This window comes from Rattus norvegicus, chromosome 11 (genome assembly GCF_021556685.1).
Source record: "Rattus norvegicus strain SHRSP/BbbUtx chromosome 11, alternate assembly SHRSP_T2T, whole genome shotgun sequence".
Taxonomy (NCBI): Eukaryota; Metazoa; Chordata; class Mammalia; order Rodentia; family Muridae; genus Rattus; species Rattus norvegicus.
In genome coordinates, this window is record NC_141544.1 from 91,242,968 (window position 1) to 91,265,578 (window position 22,611).

Sequence of the window (22,611 nt, forward strand, 5' to 3'; positions counted from 1 at the left end):
GTCTGTCTCCATACCAGGAAAGGGGAGAGTTTCACTTCCTTCTCATCTCTACAGTCCCTGCCACATTTTTTTTTCTTTTAGAGTGCTTTACCGGTTCCTACCAGTTCCCCCACACTTACAGCATTTCTCAGGTAGTGTTTGACAAGGAAAAGAGTCCAAATATCCTAACACCTTCTTTGTTGACATGTATAAGGTCGTCGACAGGGATCTAGAATGTGTTAGCTGTGGATCATCCTTGGGAGAACAAAGAATGTTCCATGAAACTTCTTTCTTTAATTCTCTTTATTACCCCAACACACACACACACACACACACACACACACACACACACACACACACACCACAATCCTTCCAAGAATATATGTGTCTTCAGTACTTAGTCTGTAATTGTTGCTTCCACTCCCTTATTATTTTCTCTTCTACTGAGAGACCATTTGACCATGTGCCCTGCTTCTGGCCGATGGCTCTGGCTGGGTGTTATTTCCGTAGTCTCTGCTCTAAGTCCTAGAAAATCAGTGCTAGATTTCAAACCTCCAGTTGCTATCCAATCATTTCAAGTTCAGCGGGGGTTTTTGTCATTGTTGGATTGCTTTTATACCTACAAAGAAAATCTAAGTCCTACCATCTAAGAGCATGGCAGTGGGGAGGGGGAGAGTCCCACAGTGTTGTGGACATCTGCCAGTGCTCACAGTTCAACCAATGGAGACTCCAGAATAGGTTCTGAAGGTGGCTAGAAATGCCTCGTACCCAACATTTGCTATGTACCTGGGAGGAAATAAAGAATCCAATCGAATACAATATGCAGGAGGCACTGTGGAAAGAGAAAACTTCTTTGCAAGATATTGCAGTGGGCAGAGCGATGGAAATGGGCTGGGTGGACAATAAACTGAGTGTGTGAGAGACCACATCGTCATAGACTGGCAGGAGGTACAGGAGGGGCCATGCAGTCTTCTGCAAGAAGAGGGTTCCTGGTAGAAGGGAGAACAGATGAGCAAATTTCCTGGGCAGAGAGAAGCCTTTCGTGCTTCCGGAACAACGCCAGGCCTGGAGCAGAGAGCACAAGAAGAGCTGGGACCTGAGAGCTGTCAGGTCAGGTAGGGCTTTCAAGTACTGTGAGAAGAATATGGGCTTCCTTAGATGACTCGTGTGAGAGGCCTCACTGTAGCTACTGTCCCTAGGAGGAGCTTAAGTCTGGGCATCAGTGTGAGATCCTAAGATAGAGGGGAGAGGGGGCAGCCGCTGCTGCTGCTGCTGCTGCTGCTGCTGCTGCTGCTGCTGCCGGTAGAAGACAAGGGTGGGAAAGGAAGAGGAGGAGGAGCTGTAACGTGCGAGCATTTTATGTTACCAAAATCGATCTTATCACCCTGGGAGCCAGGGTACTGATAATCGTTTTCTTTGTGAAGAAAGGAGGTTCAGTGGTTTGTTTTCTGTTTTTTGCTTTTTGTTTTTTTTTTTTTACATCGTCATTTTAAGATGCCTTTCTGTGTTATACGACAGTTCCCTCCAAATTGGAACATCCATTTGGAGAAGGGAGAGGGAGACTCACCAGGTCAACATGTCTGCAGTGCCACCCTCCCCAGCAGTGAGCTGCTACTGAATGGGGAGCCGAGGCCCATGTGAGCTGTCAGTAGGAGCATCTTGAGCTGCCTGTCAGCTGTGCAGAGCTCCAGAGATGCAGCCTCTGTGAGTCATCGCCCATGTTGGGCTTCTCAGTGATGCACGTGAGTAACCCCTCACTCACTCCCCCATTAGCGATCGAGTTAAAAACTCTTTGGTACAGGCGGTGGTGATGCCAGCACTCAGGAGGCAGAAGCAGGTAGATCTCTGAGTTCAAGACCAGCCTGATATACGTAGTGAGTTCCAGGACAGCCAGGGCTACAAAGAAACCCTGTCTCCAAAGCAATCAATCGAGCAAGCAAGCAAACAAACAACCTCATTGGTTCACCTACCTGGCCTCTGAGGCAAGCATTACTCGGGTCTGTCAGGGGCTCTCTTTCTGGAAAGCCTAGATCTGTATGTATTACGTCTCTCCAGAAAAAGTCTCTCATATAACACCACTGTAGCCCAAAGGGAGTAAACCACATTATTCTAACACACAAGCTGGCTGTATTTCTATGCGTGCCTGTCTGCTCTGGCCATTCAGAGGGTTACCAAGCCACTGCAGCTGCTGGACATTCTGTTGCCTTGAATTCTGTCTCCTTAATCATTTTAACTAGCTGTCATCAAATGTTACTCAAAACACTGTTGGTCACTCCTGGATCAAGGAGGAGAGAAGCTCAAGGGAGCTCCTACGTGTGAGTGTGAGTGGAGGGAGTGTGAGGCAGTGAGAAGCTCAGGATTAGCATGAACCTTGAAATGTGTAACCGGCCTTGATAGGAGCCACGGGCCTGTGTTACTTTGAGAGCCACGTGTCCCTTTTACCAGCACAGAGCCAGCTAGCTCCTTTAGGCAGATAGGAAAGAACTTCATTAGTTCCTGAGGAATGCTGACTTTTTTTTTTAAAAAACTACCAGACCCCCTCCTCCATAGTTCAGGTTGAGCTGGGCTAGACTCAGTTTTGGACCAGTCAGTGGGCCTGCCCCACCCCACATTTTAGGACATGTCCCTTCGGACAGTCAGCGGTGCAGTTACAGGAGGCAGGAGAACGGGCTCCCTACAAGCCCTGTGTGCCACACTGCAAAAGAGGGCCAGTTGGCTGCAAAGTAAAGAAAATAAATGAAGTAAGTCAAATGTTGAGACTTTTCTCTTAAATCCTGGACATGCATGGTGGTAGCACAAACGTAATTCCAGTGCTCAGAAAGAGGCCAAAAGGGAGAGGCCGGCTAAGACTACTCTGAGTTCAATGCTACCCTGTGTGCTACAGACCTAGCCCCTGTCTCAGAATAAGAGTTCTCTCTTAAATCTACGAATGTAAGTTTTTCTATTGCAACTTCCGTTTGTGTCTTTTGGAGAACAGTCACACCTGTTAGTGTTATCTTCAGCGTCATTTCACCCGGAGCCTCCAGATCCAGGAGTCACGTGACGCAAGGGCTATTCCTGTATTCCACTGTATCCTCGCCCATTCGGGCAAAAGGAAGCCAGGGCCAGAATTCCGTGGCCTTGTTATAAATTATTGTTTTATATGTATGTGTGTTCTGACCGCACAGATCTGCGAACCCTGTGCATGCCCAGTGCCTCTGCACACCCTTCCTTACCCGCATGATCGCCCACGATCAGACATGTGGCCTGGGGGAAAGGGAGGCAGGCAGAAATGGGCCCCGGGGCTGATGGAGACCTCAGACATTGATGGGTAAGTTCAGGGAGGCAGGCTTCATTGAGCAGCTGTTTAATTAGGGAGAACATAGGCTACTTAAACGAGGCCTTGGGGGTGGTTTTACATCATAGGCTGGGGCTTAGGAATACCTTATTTCCATGAAGAGTAATCCCAGGTGCTTACTGGGCATGGCCACCAGGCTACTGACCACCTCAAGGGTGGCAGAGGTGGGAAGTTGTAAGGCTTTGTGCACTGAGACATGCAGCCCCAGGGCAGGGAGGAAAAGGTAGAACTGGATTTACAGATACTTGTTTTTGAACCCAGGATCCACTGGAAGAGCCTCTGGAGTCTATGGCCTTTAACCTTGAAGCCTTCTCTCCAGGAGACATTTCTTAAACACCAGCATCACTGAATACAGGTAACCTTACCTCCAGGTCACCAGGGTAAGAACTGTTCTAATGTCTTCCACAGGACCAAGTCAAGCTCACACTGGGCACCATGCACAGAGAAAGGGGGAGAAAACTCAGGGAGGAAAATCTTGCTCTGATCTGTTAATAGCATCCTGGCAGCCCCGTTAACATCCAAAGTTGATTGAAACTGAACTGGTTGGAAACTATAAGCAGTTCTTAAAGCATTACAGTAGGGTGGCCTTCACAGGATGGGATAAGCCCACAGCATAGGCCCAGGTCTCTGGATGACTTGTAATCCATGGATGCTAGTCACCCAGACAGCTGCTTCAAAATCGACCCAGCACAGAGCACGCTTGCCTCACCGCGGGACAGTGAGGTCGGTCTTTCAGTCTGTTTTAAAGGTCAAGACGCTGAACCCAAGGACCTTGAAGGATTTCTACTGGTAAATAGCAGAGCCAACTCCTTGAACCCAGGATTGTCTGAACTCAGAGACGCTCTGTGGTTTCTTTCTTTCTTTTTTTCCTATAACCATTTTATTAACCGTTATTTTTATGTTAACTTTCCGTGAATGTCTTTTGAACTGATTAAATAATTTAAATATTATTTTGTAACGTTTTCTTTAATGGGACCTTTCCTATTTATTCTTTTTAATAATTTGGGAAGTTAGCATGTAAATAAGTGCGTTTGAACGTGACATTTTCTTTCTGGCCCACTTTCTCTCCCTACATATAGTCCTTGTTTCATGCCCCCCTCTCTCCCTGTTCCCCTCCTACTTGCATTGCACACAAGCACACAAGCACAGCTAAACTAGCATCTGTGTATAAGAGAAGAATGAAGTTCGTCAGGGCCAAGCTCATTTCTTCTAACACAGCGATCAGTGATTGTCCCATTTTGCAGCAGTGGCTCAACTCTTTACAGCTGAATAAAGAGCCAGTAGCTGTCTCATTTTCTTTCTCCACTCATCTTGCGGATGGACGTGTAGGTTGGCTTCCTGTCTCAGCCTCAGTGAATACGGCGGACCACACAGGGATGTGTGAGTGCTTCTGCGGCATGATGACTTTGCAGGCCCTGGGTCTCCATCCAGGTGCGGTAGAGCTGAGTAAATACAGGAGCTCTATTTGTAGCGTTTCAGGAACCTCCACACTCATTTCTGTAGTGGTTGCACCAATGCACATCACACCAGCGGTGGAGAAGGGCTCCGTGTCTCCACATCCTTGCCAGCATCATAGCCATTATTGGTCATTTATTCTGAGACTTCTTGTGAGAACTATCTCTCCAACCCGTTAGCTCATTTCTTGGTCGCATAGAGGCGATGCTTAATTTTTTTTTTTTTTACTTTAGACACTTCAAAAGCTCAGTCTTTTAAGCCACTCAAAATCTCCAAAATAGCCTGTCTATAAAATCTCGGTCTCTTTAACTATGGACTTCTGTAAAATCAAAACTAAATTAAATACCTTTTTACTCCAGGGCAGAAGAACCAGGGCACAGTCACAGTCTGAACAAAGCAGAACCAAAGTGACAGGAGTAAGTAACTCAGTGTCCATTGCATAAGACTCGGTCATGGCTCCCAAACTTCCCTCAGAAGCTGCAGAAAGCTGCAGAAAGCTTATCTTATCTTCCAGACACTCCCACAGAACACCCCCACTAAGCTCAACAGATTTCCAGCCCAAAGTTTAAATGCCATTAACAATCCTCCCCAAAACACCTGGGCGAGCCTGTCTCAACAATTCCCCCAGGACCCCAGAACTAGTTTCTGTCTTAGTTTCTATTGCTGTGATGAAACACCATAACCAAAGCAGCCTGGGGAGGAAAGGCTTATTGAAGTTTAACTGCCTATCAGTGGGGGAAGTCAGGCCTGGAGCTCAAGGCAGGAACCTGGAGGCAGGAACCGATACAGAGAGGTAATGGATGGAGGGTGTTGATTACAGACTTGCTCCTCTTGGGGTTTTTTTTTTTTTGTTTTTTGTTTTTTTTTTTTTACTTTTTTATACACCCCAGAACCACCATTCAGGGGTGGCACCACCCACAATGAGCTGGGCCTCCCGCATCAATCACTAATTAAGAAAATGTGCTGCAAACTTGTTTACAGGCAGGTTTTGCCCACCCCCCACCCCCACCGCCCCGCCACATGCAGAACTTATGGGGCATTTTCCTGCATTAAAATTTCCTCTTCCAAAACAATTCTGGCTTGTGTTGAAATAAAACTGGCGAGTACAGTACACCACCTTAGTTCATAAGGAGCTCACACTCTCAGACTAGGACCCAGTGTACCAAGATCTCTGTAACTTCCTTCTATCCAGATATGAAAAGTTACTACCTGTACCCCATGGCTCCCAAGGAAAACAAACAGCTAGTTCATGATTGGATCTTTGCATATGGGGATAAATTTTACTCCACAGATTTAAGTTTGCAGTTATGCCTGACTGCATACAAAGAAGACATTAGACGTTCTGGGACAATACACAGGGCTCTGTTATCTGTCAGCCAGAACAGCTCACCTAAGGCATACGTAACACCATCAGGTCATCAGGTGAGACTGACCTGAGGATTCTCAGAGATTTCAAGATTAACTCTCTCAATAATAAGCCTACTGTTCCGACATTCTAGACGTGACGAGGAGGGTGAAGCTGAGGAATGAGCATTTTTAGAAGGCCTTTGCTTGTTTTCAAGGAAATTCAGGAGAATTGTGGGATTCTCCACATTCAGCCTGCAACAGCGACAGAGCCATGACATGAGTCAGACTTGTCCCTGTCCATGAGTCAGCAGCACATGGAAACCTGGTGCTGACCCATTAACTGACGAGATCAAGGCCAAGACAGAAAGCAGGGAGCCCTCGACAAGGCCCAAGCTGGGGGATTTGTGATAAATGTCATTGGAACCCACACCCTAGACACAGACAGCACTAGATTCGGATTCCTGACTTATAACCTGTCTCTGGGGCATCTTAAGCAAGTAACTGGACTTGCTTCCGGGACTTATTTTCCCTGCTGTAAAATGTGTGCACTTGGGCTCCCAAAAAGAAGGCAGCAGTGGCAGGAGCCGAGAGCCCAGGTCAACTGCTCTGGACACAGAAGTCTTCTCTTCTGAGATGTGATGGTACTTTCTGGGAGTGCCCTGTGTCAATATTTGTCTTTGACTTAACCGGGATCTAAACAAAATCAATATTTGCACCCCTTTAAATTTTTCCTGTTTCAAACACCACCCCATGGCAAAGAGAATAAGAATGCAGGGTGGCAGGGGGATGGCACTGAAACCAACAGAAAGGTGAACTCTAGAATAACCACAAAACAGTGCATGCATAGGGTGGGTTCACTGGTTAGTCAAATCACTCTATTCCTCATTCTCCTTGGTAGCCACAACCCTCTGTGTCTGCTTCAAGAGAAATAAACGGTTTATGATTGCTATCTCAGAGTTAAAAGTCACGACACATGCCTGTGCTCCAGGGTACTCAAAAAGTTGGGGTAGGAGGTTCACTGAAGCCCAGGAATTCAAGGCAAGCCTGCAACACATCGAGAACCATGTCTTATGCCCGTTATTCCAACTTTAGGAAGCTGGGTAAGAAGAGAACCATGAGTTTAAAGCCAGCCTTGGCTTATGTAGTAACTCTCTCTCTCACACTCTCTCTCTCTCTCTCTCTCTCTCTCTCTCTCTCTCTCTCTCTCTCTCTCCTGCTCTCTCGCTCTCTTTTTCTCAAACATGCATACACAAAGCCAAAAGCGTGATAATTCTCCATACAGAGTTGTGGTAAAACACAGAGAGAGCAAGACACCAGAGTTTATCAGACAGACAAGGGAAATCTGTGTTTCCTCCAAGTCACTGCTATTACTCTATTCTCTCTGTGCTGCCACAGAAAAAGCGTAGACAACACTCTGTCTGGTTTCAAAGGGGTCTGTCTACCCAGGAGACACAGCTGGGGGAGGAGAGCTCCTTCCCTAGCTCTGGAGACTTCTTCCATTAATACACTCATGAACTGTAAACTGGGGTGGAGTCATTTCTTCCATAACCATGAGAGTGTGGCCTCTTTCTCGCTGTTTCTGCATCCACGTCCTACTGCACAGAACAGGAGGGCACCAACCACTCAGGACAGGAAAAGACAGGCTACCCAACTCCTTACGGCAGAACCTAACTCACCCTGGATTTTTCCTGAGCTTAGGAACCAGGTCAGCCATACCTTCACATCCCCCACACTTCCTTCAAGCTCCTGTCCAGGAACATACCCAGAAAAGAAACCGGGTGTCACTGAACTGATCTGGAGAGAAAGCAAATGGCCTGAGGCCTGCCACTCAGCCCAGACTCCAGGAGAACGCATGGGCAGTGTTGTTAATGTTTGTGGGCTCCACCACTCACCTGATGTCAGGATCATCTCAAGGATGCCGTGGTCCACACCAAGAAGTCTCCTGGTTTGTAAGCAGTTACGTAGAGTCACCGCGGCCCCATTTTGTATTTTCAGAGTTCCCAGCCTACAGATGTGTGCCTGTGTGCCTATAATGGAAATACACCCCCCTTTTACGAAGCACCGAACCTGAACACAAACCACGAGTGAGGCCGGAGGAAACTCACTGACTGAAGTAGGGACTTCGGTTTGGCTGAGTCGCCCTGCAGTGACTGTGTTCCAGAGCTGGACCCGGCTTAGTAAATAAGGCAAAACACTGTCAAGCAAACCCACCCGAAATCCCTCACAGCACTCCACACCAGTTACGATGAGAAGTGTGCCACTAACCATAAGACCCGTCAGCGATCAGAATTAGCTCCCAGACTAATTAGTCTAATTGTCCAAGATGGATTTAGTTAGTTGCTGCCTCGAGGCCCAGTAGGGAATGAGAGTTGTGGCCTGCTAGGTGGTGAGGACGGACTGAGAGGGGAAGAGGTGTCCAGCAGGGATTCCTGTAGGAGCCTCCTCTGCAAAAGGGAACCCAGGGCTTGGGCAACCATGGTATGAGACAGCACTGCTCATCCTGGGACTCAGACTACAAGGACAAAAAAGCTACCACCTCCATTCTGCCCACTGACCACTAGGCTTGTTCCCTACAGAATGCTCTTATAGAGAAAACTGCACAAAATGCACGGGTGGTAAGTACCAGGGCCAGGATTTGAACCTGGGCTGCATGTGTCAGTATTTGCCTCTCTTCTCTAAAGTGAAGATTGCGGTGGGAACAGTAACTCCATGGGCTTTCACTTTTCTCCTCTGATTCAATGGCAAGCTAGGGCCAAGCATCATTAGGAATTAAAGAAATGCATATTAAGATATGATGTATGGGCAAGATATAAGTTATGTGAGTATTTGTAATCTATTGTTACACAATGATCTAATATTCACACACGATTGAAGTTCTATATGCCAAATATACCATGTGTTCTTGAATGAAAAAAAAAAAAAGATATGATGTATGTAGGTTAATGTCTATATGCAGGTGAGGGCTGGCACAAGTTAGGGCACGGCCATGATTGGACAGTAAAAAAATAAGATAGAGACAAAGCTTTTGTAAGACTGGACAGAAGAAGAAGAAAGGAGAAACAAGATGGAGACGGAGAAGGACACCTCAGATCCAGGTGGTCTTGAATTGCCAAGGTAGTCATGTATACTTCTTAAGGGAAGGATTTCTGTAAGCAAATTTATCTTATCTAGGTGGGCAGTTTATAACCTTATCCATTGTTTGTGAGTCTATTGTGTGGATGTATTGCGGCTTGAGAATTTAACATATAAATCTGATTGATAATACAGTTCATTGAGTCATGATTTCACTGGGTTATTGGGAGTGTGAGCTGAGTCCGTGGCAGGGAGCCGTGATAGGCCAGTCCATGCTGAACTTCTAGAGCCCTGATTTTACCGGGTAGCTGGAACTGGAGAGTTCCAGGTTAGCAGAGAGCAGATACTAAAGAGAGATAAATTATGGTTAGTTCCATTTGGCCCCACGGGAGCCGGAACTAACACTAGAGACCAGAGTGGCAAGGTGCCATGCTGGAACGGCCCTCAGACTGCCTGGGTCAGAGAATACCTCGGGGGCAGCGTGGAGCTGCTGAGATAAATTAGCACTAGTTCCTATGGCTTGATAGAGCCAGAACTAGCCAGAGCGCAACCGCCCGAGGCAGGGAGAGCCTGGGAGAGAAGTACACTTGGGAACTGGTCACGCCGCTTTTTTACTGCAACAGGTGTACTCTGCCCACCGCTTGTGTGTGTCTTAAAACCGTGCTAGGTCTCCGGCAAATAGCAAGCAACTCTGAAAGGCGACTTTGCAAAGTACATCCAAGCATTTCAAATATCCACCGTTACACTTACTGAATAGGCTTCTAATGACGTGTGACAACGACGGGTAAGGCTGACTGTGGTGTCAGGCTGCCTAAATCCTGACTCTGACTCTAATGGTAATAATTATACTTCCCAGAGCTTTTATTTTTTTTCTTTTGAAGATTAAATGAGTTACTACCTAACAGCCATAAAAGACCTGAAAAAGTACCACACATAAGTATCCTCAGAGTCTCACAGGTTGCCACAGTTCATGCCATAGAAGAGGGAGCCCTGTCAGGGAAAGGGGGCAAGAGCTTACAAGGAGTCCATGTTCACTTCCTCTAACTCCCTGAAAGTGAAAGCCATTTTTGTTATGAAAAAAATCTCAAACCAAGTGTCTGTGTGGCTCTTCCGGAAAACCCCATGGCAGAGGGGAGGAAAATAATTCTGTAAAGTGGCTCAAGAGACCTGTGCTCTGGGACGGTCCTGCTTTAGGTATGAGTCCTTTACTCTAAAACATGGCACACAGACAACATACTCTACAGACACACAGGCGGCAATGACCTTCATAAAAGTCCAGTGGAACGGGGTCATTTCTCCAGTTACCCTACAGCCCTAAACAGAAAGTCTAAGTCTTTAAGCTATCCCATAGGGCCTAGCAACTTTTGTGTCCTCCAGAAGGTTACACTGGCTGGCCGCCCTCACTTTCCAGCCATCCCGAACAGAGGTAAGCCCTCCCCATTCCCGCACTATTGATCTCAAACGTTTGTTTTCTCACCATGCTGCCACGTGTCTCCCTTCCAGGCAGAACACTCCTCAGACTTTCACATAGAAAGTGACCGTCCTGTCCTGATCTGGCTACTGCCCTCTGTACACAAGCCAGGATCGATTGACAGTAGGTGTCCATCGCCTATGCCATGTGTTTTAGTGTCTGAACCTACAGTGTGTTTTCCAAAACAGGAGTCATTTTACTGAGGTCAAGCTGGAAGCCACAACCACACTATCCTGACAGCACCCAGTCTCAAAATCAAAGCAAGAGTATAATGATCAGTTATATTAAAATAAAAGGGACCATGTGGTTAAATATCAAACTTCGCTACATATAAGGGCAACCAAGATTTTATGAAATGTTGTCTGTAACAGATAATGAAAAAAAATGGCTATAAATGGACGCTACATAGAAAAGTCCCACAAACCAGAGTCAATGCATAGACATTCTTGCTTACAGTCCTCTCTATTTCTGAATCTTCTAGATTATGTTGAAACAGATCTCATGTGCTCTTCCACTCACAAATAGTCCACTGTGTATGTCTTTAAAAACAAAAGCTTCTTCCAGGTGTAGTGGCGCACCCCTTCATCCTCAGCACAGAGGCAGGCAGTCTCTGAGAGTTCGAGGCCAGCCTGGCCTGCAGAGTGGGTTCCAGGGCTGCACAGAGAAACCATGTCTTGAAAAACAACAACAGCCAAAAAGCATCTTTAGAAAAGCAACCACATTGCTTATTGTTTGTGGAAGTAAAAGTATTAAAAAAAAATGTAAGGGTCACAAGCTCAAAGAGAGGGATGCTGGTTTATCTACAGCCATGTTCAGGCTGGGGACTCCCTGCACAATACTAAGGGAAGGAAGAAGAGAAGAGAGGTAGAAAGTCGTAAGGGAGGAGAAAAACCAATCCTCTCTCTTAGCTTTGAACTGTCTTGAAAATACTGTTGGTGAACTTTGTAGAAGCGGAGAATACAGCAAACACCAGCTCGCGTTTCTTGTCCTCAACCAGGGTTTCTGTATTTGTCAGCTGACACCTGGGGCGCTACACTTAACACAGCTTACAGCACTGTTCAAATAAAAGCTTTTGTCCCTGCCTGAGTCAAGAACATGTCTTATGGGCCAACAGTATTCTGGTTTCCCTCCCTTCTTTAGGGCTTAACATAGAACACCTCAGCCTGCTTTCTCCCCACTGCCTTGTACTCTCCCTCCAGCATTGTCTATGAAGGCCCAAGCAGGAGAGTCTCCACCAGGATGAGTCCCTCGGAGAAGTGTTCCAGTAACAGTCATAAAAGGCCATCTTCATGGAGAGTGACTTCGGGGCGGGAGGAGGGCCTCTCTCAGGAAATGTTCTTAGGACTCGTAGATCACACCCTTAGAGCAGTGACCCTCACCCTTCCTGACACTTTGACCCTTTAATACAGTTCCTCATGTGGTAACCCCCAAATCACAAAAACAATTTCGTTGCTACTTCCTAACTGTAATGTTGCTACTCTTATGAATCGTAATGTAACGTAAACAGCTGTGTTTTCCCAGGGTCTTTAGGTGACCCCTGTTGAAAGGGATGAGGACCACTGCCTTAAGATCATTTCTCTGAGTGAAAGTAGCTCCTCTTGTCCCCCGAGAGCCCTCATGAGGACCAAAGGAAACAAATGTCTTGGCAGTGATTAAACAGTGCACAGGTATAAAGGGAGCTTCAAAAATTACTCAGAATTGCATCCTGCAAAGCTGTTCCTACACTTCACTGGTATCCAGGAGGCTAACACTCGTCCTTCTAAAACCAAGGCAGGGTGGGCAGGGTAGGGAGCTGGGAGAGAGACTTCATGAGGGGGGAATGGGAGGGGGCAGCAATCTGGATGTAAAGTGAATAAACAAACAATTTTTAAAATTACAAAAAAAAAATAAAACGAAAAACGCAAAGTGTAAGAAGTTCGTAGATACTTGGCAAATATGTTTTGGACTCGATTTTCAGTTGAGAAAGACCAGATGCCAGGTATAATTATTGAGTCTCAGTTTGCAGAAGCATTTGACGAAAGTGGGCACAGTCGTCCTGAAAACTTCGGACATCGCTGGGAGTCATTTTACCAAAGGCTTAAAGCAATGGAAATAAATTTATGTTCATGATTTTGAAGACTTGATTTTTAAAACAATTTGTGCGCCCCCCCATGGTTATGAGGGTCAGTTTTATGTCAGCTTTACGACTCCACGTGTACTCAGACATCCATTCAAACATGACTCTGGATCTGTCTGTTTACAGGAGATTACTGTTTTGTACTGAGTCTGAGCACAGTGAACTGCCCTTCCTGCCGGGAGGGCCTCACACAGTCAAAGGCTTATATACAGCAGAAAGGCTGACCTGCTCACAAGCCAAAAGCAATTCCTCCTGCCTGGACCTGAGCCACTGAAGGCTTTTCTTGCCCAAAACGTCATCTCTTCCTGGGTTTTGATGCCTTCTGGCATTTGGTCGAGAGACTCTGTCATCGCATCCCCAGTCCTTAGACCTAACGCAGACCATAACTTCATCTTTGGCTGTCTTGTGTCCCCAGCCTGCCAACTGCAGATCTGGAGACATTTCAACCCTCTCAAAAGCATAGACCAATTCCTGGGGGATTGGGTGGAAGATCTTTGATTCTGTTTCTAGCTTAATACTTTGACCGATAGCTTCAATCAAAAATCCCAGCCACTATTTTGTGAAAATCAACAGCGAGCTAATTCTAAACTAAGAAAAAATACTTTAAAATACAAAGTGGTAATCTTAAGGGAAGAGTGTGAGAGGGCTTTACCAGACTTCTCATGAAACTACGACAATCGAAACACAAAAAGGAACAGAGAAATAGACCCATGAACATCACACGTTCATTCATATAATTTCTTAGAATGGTGCCAATGGAGAAGAAGAAAAGACTTAATAAATAGTCCTGGGGTCTAGGTAGCTACACAGAAACAGAGAAAATCCCTCACCACTCTATCCAGAACATAAACTTGAGGTGGATCCTGAGTTAGTTACTTTTCTCTGAGACCAAATACCCAATGGAAACAAGAAAGAAGGATTTACTTTCGCTCAGGCTTTCAAACAGTTTGATCCATGATCACACGGCCCCATGTGCTTGGTCAGAAAATCCTGAGGGCAGAGCATGAGGCAGGGGCTGCTCTTCATGTCGCACAAGCAGAAAATAGATAGAAGGGGCAAACGAGTAGGAGGCAGGGCAAGAAATAGCCCCAAAGATATAACCATAAAAATGTATTTCCTCCAACTAGGCCGAACCTCTACCTTCCACCACCTCCCTACACTACCATCATTTATGAACCCCGCAAGGGATGACCTCAGTCATATCAGAGCTGTCAGGACCTGTCTCTAGGACATGAACACATGCCTCACCCTTAGGTGTTTCTTCATCTAACCAAACCATCGAGATTGACAATCACATTCTTGTGTTACCTAGGACTGCATTCAAGAAGGGAGAGAAAGGCCTGTTTCTCATCTACAGAGCATGAAGGTTGAAGAAGAAAACAGTCGCACCTTTTCTTAAAGTGCCCAGAGTCAGCTTTTAGACACAAAACAGAAGCAGACACACCCAGAGCTTTCTTTGCCCACAATCTCAAGCAGGGGGCATTGGCATGGAAAGGTTGTTGCAATAGTCACCAAGGGCGGGAAGCTGTGTAGGTTTGTGAATGTGTTGGAGTAAGGGATTAGCCAGTGTTTCATGAAGAACAAGGGCGTTTGGGCGAAAGAGAAAGTCCTTGGCATTTCCCAGCATAATCGCTGTGCTCGACTTTCCACAGCGTAAGGGGATGATGCCTCTGACCTAGCCCTGGCCTCGCTTTGCAGATTCAATTGTCATGATTGCCCACCTCCTAATGGATATTCAATATCTCAAACAGATAATGGCAAGTTCATCCCTGCAGCCCAGCGAACACCCATGGCTAAGCACCTAGCTCACACATTACAGCATCCTCAAGCGTCTCTGCTCCTAGAGGAGAGGAGCAAAGAGAAAGAAAAATACAGCTGCAAGGTGGCCTGCATTTGGAGGGACTAGAAGAGAGTCCAGATGATCCTGGGAATGCTCCTGGGGGCACACAGCCTGACCCAGATGTGGAGAGCTGGGTACATGGGAAAGGGGAGCAGATAAGCCTCTTCCGTCATTTTTCTGTGCTTCCTCTGGAAAACGGCATTTCCCTTCTTTTGTAAACATCTTTGATAAGTGCTGCTGGACCAAACGCATGACGTTTCTTTGAAAGCTGCCTGTGAGGAAAGTCACCAGACAAAGGAACTGACCAAGGAGGATGCTTTTTCTATGTATCCCTGCAAAGGTATCTCCATAGGACTTTATTTAAAAAAAAAATCTTGACTTGCCACCCGACTTGATTTGTGGTGGCCTCTGCACCTACAACATGGGCTCAAAAAGAGTTCACAGCACCAAATACAGTCAAAATGAATAGGACCGCGGCCTAGACTGTGCACAGGGAGAACGCACCACGCTGTTTATAAAGAACTGAGAATGGGTGTCCTTTTGTTGCTGTGTTCAGTGAGGGCCCTTGGCATGCAGGACGCAGCGCTAAATACTCTGAATATGGTTCCTCACTCATACACCTCTGTGAGGGCAAGCACTACAATCCCACTTACAGCCTCCTGTCAAAAGTCAGCCCCAAGAGAGCACGGGATGAGAGGCGAAGCCTTACCTGCACTGTTCTTAGGACTTTCCTGTGTGAGCAGTGCAACCCTTACAGCAATGCTACACACAGAGACAGTGCTGTGGTCTATCTTACTCTTTTCTTTTTGAGACACAACCTTGCCATGCATTCCAGGCTGACCTCAAACTTGCAGCCTCAGCATCCGAGTTCTGGAATTACAGGCGTGAGCTACCACACCCGCTCTTGGGTCTATTTAGAGGGGAGGAAAATGAGATTAAAAGACAGGATAAATAACCAATCCAAAGATCCATCTGTGCCTCTGAAGCCCGTGTCAGAACCATATGCAACATAAGCAGACAGACAGCCCCACCCCCCTCCCCCAAAGCTTGTGTAGAATTTGGGATGAAGTCCTGCCCTCTTTCTGTGCAGCTGTGGAAGGCTGAGGCTTTACTTAGGGTCACACCATTGCCAGTCGGATGACCCTGTGGTCAGTTTGCAAGGTGAGGCTATTTAATCAGGTTTCTGGAGAAAGGGGCATCCCCCAGCTAACTATGGTCTCAGCTCTCAGTGGTTAAGTTATTCTGGTCATGCTAAAAAGGAACGTGGGGAAGGACCCACAAATGCAAGACACGTGTCCTTCAGCTAAATTGGGCAAAACATGGCATGAAGTCTTCATACCCAATGCTAGTAAAGCCTGGGTGTCACACAGAGGTAGGAATCATAAGTAGTGCCCAGCTAACTTCCAAAAACCTGAGCGCTCTCTGGGTGCTAACCCCAAAGACTTAGTGCTTATTATAATATACAGTTCAAAGGTTGGATGACGGCGAATGAGCGGTAGCATACTATAGCAACAAATTTGATGTCAAATATCAAAGCAACCTAAATATTTATCCACAGAAATAAGCGAATTATGATACAGAATTCTAGATCATCCTAGGAAACTGCTAGTCTATCACCAACACTACCTAGCTGGAAAATGTTTATAACAAGCAAACAAACAAAAAAACCAACATGAACTTCTCATCAACACTAACAGTATAATGTCATCCCACGCAGTCCTCTCAGTGGTCCATGGTTGCAGGAGAATGCTGTAAGCCACACTGCCTCAGGATGCCGAGATTCCAAAGCCTACCTTTGCTCACAACTGAGCACCGTCATGCTTAGGAACCAAAGCAGAAACGTGGTGGGTGTCCACAGAACCAGCATGTGCTCCCCTGATCTGCCTCCCCACAAAACTGCTGTGGTCTTCCACGAAAGGACTGTGTGGGCCTCTTCTAGAAGAGCCACAGTCATAACTCAGGGGCAGCCATCGGAATTCAGCACCAACAACACCCTGGCCTGGCATGGCTAAGCTATTTCAACCTTGAACATCACCTAATTTCCAAAACGAAAGTTGTTCTAAGGGCCCAGGTCTCTTAGCAAGGGTCAGGTGCTAGTCAAAGGCCTCCTTTACTGTTGTCACATGCCCTTGAAGGCAATGACTCCTCTTGCTTCATCCAATGTCTCACTCTTAACAGGTTGAAGGGCAGCTGGGTAACTGGCTACGCCGGCTTGGCCAATGGGCTTCTTCTCTGCTAAGTACGACAGTATCACCAACAACTCGGCCCCTCAGAGGTGATGTAACAACACCACAGCCTCTGCTCACCCCACCTGTTCCATCCTCCCCAGTCTTCCCTCTGCAGAGAAGGGAGCGGAAGGCAGCCCTTGGCCGGTCTAACTCCAGCACTTCTCAGCCTCACTCGTGACTGACATCGACTGGCCTTACCTTATGAGGCTTCATTTCCTGAGCTACTAGATAATTAATTCAGCTCTGTGCATGGTGTTGAGGGACGTAAAACCATGTGTGCAAAATGCTAAGAACTTGCAATGCTGTCGTCCCTGGCCACACGTGGCTATTCAAACTGAGCTGTGCTAACAGGAACCAGAATTCTCACCAGAATTCCAAGACGTCACATGGAAAGAAGGACCTGAAATACCTGGCTAGTGACAAGGCTACCGTAAACATAAGCACAACCAACATCGGTGACTTGCTGCCGCCATTGGGAGAGCACAGGCTTGGGAAAGAGTGACAGCTTCAGAGTTCTTAGTTCCTTCTCTATTCCTGCCCCCAACCCCCACCCCGGCTCACTGTCCTCAAGAGCCGCTCAGCATTTTAGCACATGTAAAGTCCTTAGTCACCACTGCAGTGTCGGGCAAGGGGTTCTCCTTTCCAGATCCAGTGTGTCACCAAGAGACGCATGATGGGGGCTGGGGATTTAGCTCAGTGGTAGAGCGCTTACCTAGGAAGCGCAAGGCCCTGGGTTCGGTCCCCAGCTCCGAAAAAAAGAACCAAAAAAAAAAAAAAAGAGAGACGCATGATGGAGAGAGAATGTTAAGGAATCTAGACCCACACAAGGGTCTCCAGCTCTCTACCGTGGGTGCTGACCATCAACCTAGTCTTCATTTTTGAGGCACAGCTCTGTCATTTACATAACGAAGAGTCACGAGACCTTATTCTGTTGATGACAAACTGCACACGTGGTGCTTCCTGGCAAATTGCAAACGACTCTAGACGGGATTAAAAGGCGTCATTGAAACGGCCAAACTACTTTCTATGTTTTGGGTTTCTAAAAACAAATATCCCCCAGGGATATATCACCTCCTTCCCACCCACTCTTCCCCCACTATACAGCCCAGGCTACAAGCAGGAAGTGGGTTAAAACACCATGCAGCTCTGGAGGTGGCAGGCCTGAAGGAGCTCCTGGAGAAATAGTCTCGCAACAAAACTGCACTATTGGTAGATAGGAATTGATTGGCAGGGTCAGTGCAGACGACTGAGGAGTGGAGGGCACTAGCGAAGACAACAGGAGGATTCTAGACCACACTCTTTGACAAAGGAAAGGATGAAAAGGTCCTAGCAAGCAATCCGTGGCATTGGCCAGTGTGGGGGAGGCAGCGGCTGCTCAGTATGTAGTGTATGGTTAGGTCCGGCCTCAGATGGGGAAGCAATAGCTCCTTTGCCTATGCTGCTCCAGGTTCCTCCAGCTCCCCTCACAGTCCACTCAAGGACTCGTGCGGTAAACTCTTGTGGGTGTGGAGTACCCCACATGTTCGAGCCTCAACTGTTTTCACAGAGGAACTGGAGTAGGTAGGAGCTCCTGCCTCAAAACATCCTGTTCCTGCCAGGTGTGGAGCCACCTGTAACCCTGTCCCTCTGGCTTCTTAACTGCTGGGGCAGCAAGTTTATCTCAAAGCCAGCCTGGGCTGCATAGCAAAACCCTGTTTCAAAAAAAAAAAAAACTAAAGTAAAAATAGGTAGAGGAAGAGGGGGGGCAGCTACACTAGACCTCCAGAATTACAGTCAAAGTTAGTGGTGAGGACAATCATACACGCCCACATAGAAACGTGCATATGAGAACAGACATGGAGACCGGCCCAAGTAGCGGGCATGCTCTGATGACGCAGCACTGCCTACCCACATGGGAGCAGAGACTTAGTAACTATCATTATGCCCTCATTATTATCAGAGCATTACCATCACAGTAAGGAACAGTTACACAAAGGATTGTGCCAGGCAATTTACTAGAGACCTGCAGGCAAACAGTTCTACCTCTGAGGAAACTGAAGCTCCCAGACTGACAGCGAATGCTATTCTCAAAGGCCACACTCAGAAAGTGACACAACAGAGTTTCCTCAGCATAGTATGAAGAGGAAAAGGAGCCTTTAGGTAGTCACTTCATTGGACACCCTGTTTTCTAAAAGAGTACCACACACACCACACACACATCACACACCCACACATACACACATAAACCACACACACATATCCACATACATACATACACACATATACACATATACACCACACACACACACCACCACACATACCATACATACACCACACACACTACACACATACACACATCATACCACACCCCACACAACACACATACACCCCACACACACACACGTACAACCACACATACCATACATACACCATACACACCACATACACTACACACACTACACACATACACACATCATACCACACCCCACACAACACACACATACACCACACACACAGACACACACACACCCATCACACATACCACACACAAACACACCACATATCACACACAAACATACTGCACACCATACACCACACACACACCACACACAAACATATCACATATCACACACAAACATACTGCACACCATACACCACACACACACACACACACACACACACACACACACACACACCAGAATTGTCTAAGATGCAGGGACCATCACCATGGGACACCCACGGGATAGCATCTACAATTCAACTGTGCTGTTGTTACTCTTCCAGCCTATTAAGACCTTCCTTTCATGCCGATATGATTGAAAACATAGAAAATGACCTCACTTAGATTGAAAAAGGAACAGGTAACAGAGCTAGGATTGCAAGTGGGGGGAAGTATACAAAAATTTTTCTTTAACTCTCAGGCTCTTTGGGGTGTAATGGTTGCTTAATAATGGAGTCAGGCTGACTGTTCACAAGAAGAGACCCACAAAATATGTGTTCTGACCAAAGGCTGGTCAAGCAGTGGCCACAGAAACCCCAAGGAGTTTGGGGTGCAGATTCCTCTGTGAAGTGTTCCTTGGAGTCTTCCCTAAGGTGTTGATCAAATACCTGTGAGGCAGCCTCTTGCCCAAGCCGGAACAGTAAAGCATCCCATCTCAAGTCAGAGACCCAGCTTACAGAATCCAGCTATCAGAGCTCAGGAATCTTGTCTCAGTGATGCCATCCTACTGTCAACCCAGAGACACTCCAAGAACATGCACTACAGTGGGGGATACAACAGATTTACAGGAACCATTTGATGGGGAGAAAACTGTTTCATGATTGTCTAAGGAGCAGGGGCCATTTCTACTCTGCCTTGTGGTCCCCAAAAGAGTACCCATCATCCCCCAGCTTCTCAGAAGCTTGTTTTTAGTTTGTGGTCAACTTCTATGTTTAGAATTCTTAAAGATATTTTTGGTTGAATACTGAAACTAGTCTCAGGGGCCACGGCGGTCTGAAAAATTTGGTTTGACTCCTTGGGGTGTGGATGGGGATAGAGGTAGGAGAAGGGTGGGACCCCATGGCTTTATACATGCACATTTTCCACAACAGAGCCACATTCTCAACATTCCCAGCCACAAATAATTTGCTCTGAGTCACTCGATTCCAGTCCTCGTAATGAATTTGGCCATATGGGGAAGTCAGATGCAGGGAAAGGAGATGGCTAGAATGTTATCTCAGATCACTGAGCCTGCTGCCATCACAACAGACCTCCGGGAAGGAAGAGGAGAAGCTTACTCTAGCTCCAGCCACTAGTATAGGATACTGGTGTGGTTTCTATATGAAATGTCTCCCACAGGCTTATGTCTTTGAACACCTAGCCCTGGCTGACAGTGCTCTTGGGAAGGTTATGGAACCTTGGAGGTTGAGCCTTGCTGGAAGACATATGGTAATGAGCACTGAGGTGGTAGAGCCAGGCCCCACTTCGTGCTTGCATGTGCTGTCTCTCTATTTCTTTCCCTCCCTCCTTCCCTTCCTCCCTCCCTTTCTCCCTCCCTCTCCTACTACCTTTCTGTCCCTTCCCTCTCTCTCCCTCTCCCTCTCATGTACTCCCTCTCTCTCCCCTATTTCTCCCTCTCTCACCCCTCTCTTTTCATCCCTCCAACCCTCTCTCCCTCCTCTCTCCATCCCTCTCTTCTCTCTTTCCCTCTCTCTTCTTCTCCTCTCTCCGTCTTCCCTTTTCTCCCTCCCTCCTTCTATCCCTTTCTGTTTCAGGACTGCCAATGCAACCTAAAAGGTAGCCATGTCTCTGGTGTTACTTGTTTCTCGTTGTGATGGAGTGCATCTTTAAGCTAAAGTACACACTTCTTCCCTAAAGCATTCTTTCGTCGGGGTGTTTCATCACAGCAGCATAAAAGTAACGAAGAGAGAGGCTAAGCAAAGGCAAGCACACCCCCTTCTGCCTACAAGCTTGATACCTCCAGCTATAGCAGTGACTTTACAGGGACAAAGAAAGGGTGATGACTGGTGGCCAGCACAGAATGTCTGGAGCAGCTGACATCTATATCTAGTATAGGGTGAGGCCATCAGCTGAGAGATCCAGGCTTCAAAACTTACAGGTTATATTTATCTATGGGGCCTAGAAAATGGAAGAAATGATCCCTTGGGTGGAGAAACCAAAAGACTGTATAGACCACCACCCCCTCAAAAAAAAACAAGAAGAAAAAAGAATAAAAAGAACTGTAAGTGCCTTTAGAGATGCTGTGAGAAAGGAACCAAGGGGTCTTTACATACAGTTTATTGAGTAAGGAGAAATTCAAAGGCCATTCCCTAGTCCGCATGAGAAGCCCCTGTTCTGAATGCTCCCACATTCTAGGTTGAAGCAGGCCTGGCAGCTCTCCCACATTTTCTCTTCACCAGGTTTAGATTTTTTCAGAAAGCAGGAACCTCCTGAGCCTTCTCTGAGCCTCAGACACCTAGCACACTTCTCAGCCCTGGCTTTTGCACACTTGGAATGAAAGCTCACAGGAGAGCTGTCTAGCAGCAAGTCAGTCGCACTTCCTAAAATCCAGGTGTCTTAGTCAGGGTTTCCACTGCTGCAAGGAACACCTAAAGGCAAGCTGAGGGGAACAGGTTTCTTCAGCTTACACTTCCACATTGCTGTGTATCACCAAAGGAAGTCAGGACAGGAACTCAAACATGACAGGAACCTGGAGGCAGGAGCTGATACAGAGAGAGACCATAGAGGGGTGCTGCTTACTGGCTTGCTTCCCACGGCTTGCTTAGCCTGCTTGCTTATAGAACCCAGGACTGCTAGCCCAGGATGTACCTGGGCCTTCCCACCACTGATCGCTAATTGAGAAAATGCCCTATAGCTGGGTCTCACAGAGGTGTTTCCTCAACTGAGACCCCTTCTCTCTGATGACTCTAGCTTGTGTCAAGCTGACACACAAAACCAGCCAGCACATCTGGACTAGCTGGAGAAACCAATCAGGGCAGGTATAGGATGGGGCAGCTAGTAAGAACTGTCTGCTTCTCCCCTGTTATAAACTCAAAGTCCCAATGCAAGGTCCTGACTACTTCCACAGCTGAGTTACTAATGAGCACAAAGGACAGAACCCTGGCAAGGTGATCACGCCCATACTGTGAAACTGACCAAGTAATTGTAGACGCTCTGCAAGCCAGGCGGAAGCAGGGCCAAAGCAAGGCTGACCAGGGGTGATGTAGCGCTCACTGGAACAAACAGTAAACTTAGTTGCTTCGAGAGAAAACCAGAATCTGGTCCATGCAGTCGTCCCTGGGAGGAAT

The 22,611-nt window shown here is 46.9% G+C and overlaps 1 protein-coding gene across 10 annotated transcripts in view; it reads right to left on the reverse strand.

Annotated features, from left to right (window-relative positions):
* The window catches only part of St6gal1 (ST6 beta-galactoside alpha-2,6-sialyltransferase 1), a 126,505-nt gene that overhangs the window by 50,916 nt on the left and 52,978 nt on the right, over window positions 1–22,611 (reverse strand). The window lies entirely within an intron of this gene.